The 8,920-nt window shown below is 37.3% G+C and overlaps 1 pseudogene; it reads right to left on the bottom strand.

Moving 5' to 3' along the window:
- Window positions 1-5,487: 5,487 nt before the first annotated feature.
- On the bottom strand, window positions 5,488-6,868 carry LOC134735730 (endogenous retrovirus group K member 25 Env polyprotein-like; annotated as a pseudogene).
- Between the last annotated feature and the right edge of the window lie 2,052 nt (window positions 6,869-8,920).

The following is an 8,920-nucleotide window of genomic DNA, read 5'->3' on the forward strand; positions in this document are numbered from 1 at the left end:
ATGCACACATCACAGAGCATTTTCTCAGAAAGCTTCTATCTAGTTTTTATCTGAAGATGTTTCCTTTTTTACCATAGGCCTCAAGGCACACCAAAATATCCCTTCGAGATTCTACAAAACAGTGTTTCCAAACTGCTGAATTAAAAGAAAGGTTTAAATCTATGAGATGAATTTACACATCACAAAGTGGTTTCTCAGATCTGTTCCTTCTAGTTTTTATACTAAGATATTCGCTTTTTTCACCACTCTCCTCTATGAGCTTCCAAATGTCCACTTGCGGAATGGACAAAAACAGTGTTTCTGAACTGTTGAATCAAAAGAAAGGGTTAACTCTGTGAAATTAATGCATAAATTAAAGCAGTTTCTCAGAAGGCTTCTTTCTAGTTTTTATCTGAAGATGTTTCCTTTTCAACTACGGGCCTTAAGGCCCTTCCAATAATCCCTTCATACATTCTACAAAAGCAGTGTTTCCAAACTGCTGAATGAAAAGAAATATTTACCTCTGTGAGGTGAATGCATACATCACAATGCAGTTTATCAGATTGCTTCCTTGAAATTTTCATCCTGGGATATTCACTTTTTTGCCATTGGCCTCAAAGAGCTCCCAAATGTCCATTTACAGAATGGACAAAAAAGTGCTTCCAAACTGCTGAATCCAAAGAAGGTTTTAACTCTGAGAGACGAATGCAAACATCACAAAGCATTTTTTTCAAAAAGCTTATTTTTTTTTTCTTATCTGATGATGTTTCCTTTTTCAATGTCCCTTCACAGATCTTACAAAACATGGTTTCCAAACAGCTGAAAGAAAAGTTTAATTCTGTGAAATGAATGCATACATCACAAGGCAGTTTTGCTGATAGTTTCCTTCTAGTTTTATCCTGGGATATTCACTTTTTTGCCATAGGTCACAAATGAACTCTGAAAAGTCCACTCCCAGAATGGATGAAAACCGTGTTTCCAAACTGCAGAACCGAAATAAATATTTAACTGTGAGATGAGTGCACACATCACAATGAAGTTTCTCAGAAAACTTCTTTCTATTTTTTGTCCGAAGATGTTTCCTTTTTCACCATATGCCTCAAAGCCCTCCCAAATACACATTTGTAGATTCTACAAAAAGAGCACATCCTAACTGCTGAATGAAAAGAACTGTTTAACTCTGCAAGATGATTGCACACATCACAAAGTGGTTTCTCAGATAGTTTCTTTCTAGTTTTTATCTGAAGGTATTTCCCTTTTCACCATAGACCTCAAAGTGCCGCCAAATAACTCTTCACAGATTCTACAAAAACAGTATTTCCAAACTGCTCCACTAAAAGAAGGGTTAAACTCTCTGAGATTAAAACATACATCACAAAGAAGTTTTTCAGTAAGCTTCTGTCTAGTTTTTATCTGAAGATATTTCCGTTTTCACCATAGGCCTGAAAGCACTCCCAAGTATGCCTTTGCAGAGTCTACAAAAGCAGTGTTTACACACTGCTCCATCAAAAGAAAGGTTTAACTCTGTGAGATGAATGCACACATCACAAAGTTGTTTCTCAAAAACATTTTTTCTAGTTTTTCTCTGAAGATATTTCCCTTTTCACCTTGGGCCTTGATGGGCTAGCAAATATCCCTTCGCAGATTCTACAAAAGCATTGTTTCCAAACTGCTCCATCAAAAGAAAGGTTTATCTCTGTGAAATGAATGCACACATCTCAAAGCAGTTTCTCAGGAACCTTCTTTCTAGTTTTTCTCTGAAGATATTTCCTTTTCACCATAGGCCTCAAATAGCTCCAAAATATGCCTTCAAAGATTTTTCAAATACAGGGTTTCCAAAATGCTCCATCAAAAGAAACTTATAACTCTGTGAGATAAATGCACACATCTGAAAGCAGTTTCTCAGAAACCTTCTTTCTAGTTTTTCTCTGAAGATATTTCCTTTTCCATCATTGGCCTCAATGTGCTCTCAAATATCCCTTCATGGTTTATACAAAAAATGTTTACAAACAGCTCCATCATAAGGTAGCTTTATCTCTTTGAAACGAATTCAAACATCACAAAGAAATTTCTCAGAAAGCTTCTGTCTAGATTTTATGTGAAGATATTTCCTTTTTCACCACTGGCCTCAATGTGCTCCCAAATATCCCTCTGCATATTCTAATAAAACAGTGTTTCCAAACTGCTCTATCAAAGAAAAGGCTTAACTCTGTGAGACGAATGCACACATCACAAAGGAGTCTCTCAAAAAGCTTCTTTCTAGTTTTTAGTCTGAGATATGTCCTTTTTCAACATAGGCCTCAAATCGTACCCAAATATCCCTTGACAGATTCTACAAAAACAGTGTTTCCAAAATGCCCCATCAAAGAAAAGTTTTAAGTCTGTGAGATGAGCGCACACATCACAAAACAGTTTCTCAGAAAGCTTCTTTATAGTTTTTCTCTGAAGAAATTTCCTCTTTCACTGTAGTCCTCAATGCCCTGCAAAGCATCTCTTTACATATTATCTGTGAGATAAATGCACACATAACAAAGCTGTTTCTCAGAATGCTTCCTTCTAGTTTTTATCTGAAAATATTTCATTTTTCACCGTAGGCCTCAAAGTGCTCCTAAATATCCCTTCACAGATTCTACAAAAACAGTGTTTGCAAAATGCTCCCTCAAAAGAAAGGTTTAAATGTGTGAGATGAATGCAGACATCACAAAGCAATTTCTCAAAATCTTCTCTCTAGTTTTACCTGAAGATATATAATTTTTCACCATAGGCCTCAATGGGCTCCCAAATATCCCTTCACAGGTTCCACAAAAGGACTGTCTCCAAACTGCTGCATCAAAAGAAAGCTTTAACTCTGTGAGATGAATGCACTCATGACATAGGAGTTTTGCAGAATATTTCTTTCTAGTTTTTATCTGAAGATATTTCCTTTTTCACCATAGGCCTCAATGTGCTCCCAAATATCCCTTCACAGACTCTACAAAAACAGTGTTTCCAATACACTCAATCAACAGAAAGGTTTTATTCTGTGAGTGGAATGAACACATCACAAAGCAGTTTCTAAGAAAGCTTCTTTCTTGTTTTTATCTGAAGACATTTCTGTTTTCACCACAGGCCTCAATGTGCTCCCTAATATACCTTCACTGTGTTTATAAAAACAGTGTTTCCAAGCTGCTCAATCAAAAAACATTTAACTCTGTGAGATTAATGCATGCATCACAAAACAGTTCCTCAGGAAACTTCTTTCTAGTTTTAAAGTGAAGATATTTCCTTTCTCACCATATGCCTCAATGTGCTCCCAAAAATCCCTTCTCAGATTCTACAAAAATAGTGTTTTCAAACTGTTCAATCGAAAGAAAGATTTAAGTCTGTGAGATTAATGCACACAACACAAAGCAGTTTCTCAGAAAGCTTATTTCTAGTGTTTATCTGAAGATATTTCCTTTTTCATAGTAGGCCTCAATGCACTCCCAAAAATCCTTTCACAGATTCTACAAAAACAGTGTTTCCAAACTGCCTAATCAAAAGAAAGCTTTAACTCTGTAAGATGACTGCACACATCACAAAGCAGTTTCCCAGAAAGCTTCTTTTAAGTATTTATCAGACAGTATTTACTTTTTCACCATAGGCCTGAATGTACTCCCAAATATCACCTTGCAGATTATACAAAAACAGTGTTTCCAAACTGCTCCATCAAAAGAAAGGTTTACCTCTGTGAGATGAATGCACACATCACAAAGCAGTTTCTCAGAACGCTTCTTTCTAGTTTTTATCTGAAGATGTTTCCTTTTTCATCATAGGCCTCAAGGCGCTCCAAAATATCCCTTTGCAGATTTTACAAAAACAGTGTTTCCAAACTCCTCAATCAAAAGAAAGATTTAAATTTTGAAATGAATGCACTCATCACAGTGTCTCTGAAAACTTCTTTCAATTTTTTATCTGAAGATATTTCCTTTTCACCAATGTGCTCCCAAAAATCCTTTCACAGTTTCTACAAAAACATTGTTTTCAAAGTGCTCAATCAAAAGAAAGCTTTAACTCTGTGAGATAAATGAATATATCATGAAGCAGTTTCTCAGAATGCTTCTTTCTAGTTTTTATCTGAAGATAGTTCCTTTTTCACCATGGGCCTGAATGCGCTCCCTAAGTTCCCCTCTCAGATTTTACAAAAAACAGTGTTTGAATGGGGCCAGCCCCTCCAACCTGTGGGTGTTTCTTGTCAGGTGGAATGAGAAACTCAGAAAATAAGTAAGACAAAGAGACAAAGTATAGATAAAGAACAGTGGGCCCAGGGGCTTGGAACTCAGCATGTGGAGAATCTGCACTGTCACTGGTCTCTGGGTTCCCTCAGTATTTATTGATCAGTATTTCTACTATCTCAGTGAGGGGAATGTGGCAGGACTATAGGTTCATATTGGATAGAGGGTCAACAGGAAAACATTTGTGCAAAGGTCTCTGTGTCATAAATAAATTTAAGGAAATTTGCTGTGCCTTGACGTGCACATAGGCCAGATTTATGTTTGACTCTACACAAACATCTTGTTGCATTAAAGAGCAGTGTCACCTCCAGGAATAAGGCAGTTTTCTCCTATCTCAGTAAAGAGAATGTACAACAGGGTTTTACACCAAGACATTCCATTTTGAGGGACGAGCAGGAGAGAGATGCCTTCCTCTTATCTCAACTGCAAAAGGCCTTCCTCTTTCACTAATCCTCCTAAGCACAGACCCTTTATGGGTGTCCAGCTGGGGGGCGGTCATGTCTTTCCCTTTCCATGAGGCCATATCTCAGCCTATCTCATGGGGAGAAACCTTGGACAATACATTGATTTCCTAGGCAGAGGTCTCTGCAGCCTTCTGCAGTGTATTATGTCCCTGCATACTCAAGATTAGAGAATGGTCATGATTTTTACGAAGTGTACTACCTTCAAATACATTTTTAACAAAGCAAATCCTGCACAGCCATAAATCTGTTAAACCTTGAGTCAACACAGCACATGTGTCTGTGGGCACAGGGTTTGGGCTAGGGTTACAGATTAACAGCATCTCAAGGCAGAAGAATTTCTTAGTACAGAACAAAATGGAGTTTCTGATATCTACTTCTTTCTACACAGACCCAGTAACAATCGGATCTCTCTTTCTTTACCCCACATTTCCCCCTTTTCTTTTTGACAAAATCACCATCATCATCATGGCCCATTCTCTATGGTCGCTGTCTCTTCGGAGCTGCTGGGTACACCTGCAGACTAACAACAGACAGCACAGACACACAAGGATTAATATGAAATTTACAATAGCGGAACATCCTATGGTCTTAACCCAAGTGACAGGTTTAAGACTTGCAAGGCCATCAGCAACTCCTGCAATTGCCTTGGTTCCTGCTACTAAATTTAAATGGTATTTTGAGACTTTGAAAATTTGTTCTTTTCATTTGGAAATGTCTAAAGTAAGATTATTTTCTCTTCCCTGTAGATGGTGTCTAACCATGTCCCAGTGATGTTCAGACTCATCATGAACTCAGGGTGTAATACAAAAATCTGACATATTCCAGTCACACTGTAACTGAAAACGACATTCCAAGATCATAAGCCTATCTCCCATCCAGATGACAGTTTGTCTAAGATCATTAATTTGATTTGCCAATTTTTGATCAATACCAGATTCTGAATTCCAGAATCTTATAGAATTTTTTTGCCAATTATTATCAAAGTTTACCATCTGAACAGAAGAGTGTAATGCAACTCCTGCCACAGTGGCCATAGCTGTGACTGCAATGAATCTGATAATCACTGCAATTAAAGTAAAAATGAATCTTTTGGATCTATTTAGAATGCCTTTTAATACTTCAGTCAAAATATGGACACACGGCGAGGCCTCCCACAGTTAGTCCATGGACACAGTGATCCACACACCTTCTCTTGCTCCCACTAGCATAATACAGTGCTGCCAATTAAAAGTCGAATCAATGAAAGTAAACAATCCGCAATTTTCACAGGTTGTAGTTTGGGAGTCTGGTTTAATAACTATATTTCCTACAAGTAGCATATAAGGGGGCTTTGCACAACTTTGCAAAGGGATTGTTAGACTGCAATTTAGGTTGATAGTATAAAATGGCTTACAATCTCTTGTTTCTATAGCTTGATTTCCAGACCAAATTCTAATGCAGTATGATTCCATAGTAAGCCTCCATAATTTTGGATGTTTAGGACCAGAAATAGGACTTATTATTTTTTATCTTGGAATAGAGATTCCTTTTTCTCCCCATTCCAAATGTTAGAAAGACTAAGTTTTTGTGCTTATGTTTGTCTAAACTTTCTCTTAAGTCACTATTAACGGCTGGACTCACTTGTGCACTGGGACACGATTGAGTTTGTCCTGTGCAATTGTGGCAGAATTGACTTCAAGGTACCCAATCTATAATAGTTCTGAATTCATTGTTTTGCAATATCACTGCACTATTGACCACAAATTCTTCCTAAACTAAAATTTTGTGCCTTTTGAACCTTTGGGAATTTCCTTGGGGCAAGGTTTCCCTTTAGGCTTAAATTTATTGATCTTTGATAAGAAAAGTCCTGTAAATAGTTTACCTGTGTCCTGAGTGACATTATTCTTACCATGTGATAAGTAAATCTACTGGTGGTACTGACAGTAGGTACTTCTACCACCAATTTTGGATTGCAGGCATTAAACATCTTGGTGCTTTCCCTAGGCAAAGAGGAATATAACCATACCCAGTGGAAATATTTATCATTACTTCTTCCTCAGGTTTGGCAAGGCAATGATCATCTGTGGTGCCAGGTACCCATGCACTATTATTCACATATACTTCAATAGGTTTATCTATCTATGTGACTGCCAGAATTAAGGGCGGGAAAGTCACATAGGCCCAGTAGGTATAATTAGCTGCCACTGTTCCTGCAGGCATGGGGAGAGTTACAGCCGTTGATACAATCATCAAAGTTGCAAACAGCATATTACTGAAGTTTGTGTCACCTGTGTGTTCTCTAGGCTTTTTTTTTAGCTAACTGTGTCAGCTTCTTTAATTGTGCCCAAGTCAGTGGCTGTGCTTTCTTGTTGGATGGCAACTTCATCTGTTCTTCTGACATCACCATTTTGTGATGTCAGAAGATCACAAGATATGATGTGACAGCATTATATCTTGTGAGTCGATGGTGCTCGATTGCAGTGTTTCCATCTCTGTGGAGGTACTTTTATTTGCATCTCCAATGGGCTCATTGTAGAACGTTAAATATCTAGTGGTTATCCAAAGAGGAAGCTGATTTTCTCCTGGTGAAACACAAGCAAAACCTCCCCCCACGTTACCACCTTCCTTATTTCCCATGTCTTTTGTTTTCTTGCCACCAAATCAGTTTTCCTTCATGTGAGATGTTCTTTTTGCCAGTGATATGTTCTTCTGTAGAGGTAGTAGTCTGATTTCTATAAATGTTTAAAAATTTAAAGTATAGAGTGCTAGATTAACTTGCATCTAAGGAGTGGTACACTCCTCTTACCCTCTCCAGCTTCTTTTTGTTTAACTAATTGAGTTATGAGTGTTTTGTTAGTTCTTTCAACTATGGCCTGTCCTTGGGAATTATAGGGAACTACTGTTGTATGTGTAATTTTCCACTGATTGAAGAAATTTTGGAAAGCTTTACTACAGTATCCTGGTATATTGTCAGTTTTAATTTTTGCTGGAACTCCTAAGACAGTGAAGCAAGATAATAAATGTTTTTTAACATGGGAAGTACTTTCACCTGTCTGGCATGATGCCCATATGAAATGTGAATAAGTATCAACTGTTACATGGACATATGATAATCTTCCAAATGAAGGTACATGCCTGATATCCACTTGCCATAATGCATTAGGACATAGACTTCTGGGATTAACTCCTGCCTCTTGAGTGGGCAGGTGTAGGACTTGACACTGGGTACAATGTTGTACAATATTTTTGGCCTGTTTCCATGTGACATCATATTTGTTTTTGAATCGTGCTACATTTACATGAGTCAAAGCATGAAGTTCTTGTGCTTTTATGAATGTAGATGATATCAGTAAGTCAGCTTGTTCATTTGCTTTAGTTAAAGACCTTAGTAAATTAGCATGTGTTCGAATATGAGTAACATAAAATGGGAAATTTCTTTTTCTCACAGTCTGTTGTAATAACTTGAACAGCTGGTTTAACTGACCATCCATGCTATATTTAATTAGAGCTGTCTCAACTTCCCTTGTAGCCTGTACTACATAGGCAGAATCTGATACAATATTAACAGGTTGATTAAAATCTTGTAACACTGTAATGACTGCAACCAATTCTGCTCTTTGAGATGATTGATATTGAGTTTTGATGACTTGCTCTTTTGGCCCTGTGTGAGCTGCTTTTCCATTACTGGAACCATCAGTAAACACAGTCAGCATACTTTCTAAAGATTTATTTCTGGTAATTTTAGGTAAAATCGAAGTAGTTACTTATAAAAACTGGAAGATTTTTGTTTTTGGGTAATGATTATCAATAATTCCCACAAAATTAGCAAGACCAGTCTGCCATGCACCAGAATTGATAAAGGCTTGTCTAACTTGTTCCTTGTTTAAAGGAACAACTATTGTGTCTGGGTCATTTCCACACAATTTTATTATTAGTAATCTTGCCTGAAGAATTAATGTAGCTATTTGACCCAAATACAATGTAAAAGTCTTACTTGTACTGTGAGGAAGGAATGACCACTCCACAAGATCAGTATTTTGAACAATGATGCCTGTTGGAGAATGTGCAGTAGCAAAAAACAAGTGTCGGAGTGGGGCTAAGGGTTCTATTCTATTTACTTGTGCTGAATTTTTTCTTCCACTAATTTAATTTCTGTTGCTGCCTCTGGGGTTAATAGTCTTTTACTATTTAAGTCTGAGTCTCCTCTTAAGATAGAGAACAAATTTGACATGGCATAAGTAGGGA

The sequence above is a fragment of the Symphalangus syndactylus genome, chromosome 23 (assembly GCF_028878055.3).
Source record: "Symphalangus syndactylus isolate Jambi chromosome 23, NHGRI_mSymSyn1-v2.1_pri, whole genome shotgun sequence".
Classification (NCBI taxonomy): Eukaryota; Metazoa; Chordata; class Mammalia; order Primates; family Hylobatidae; genus Symphalangus; species Symphalangus syndactylus.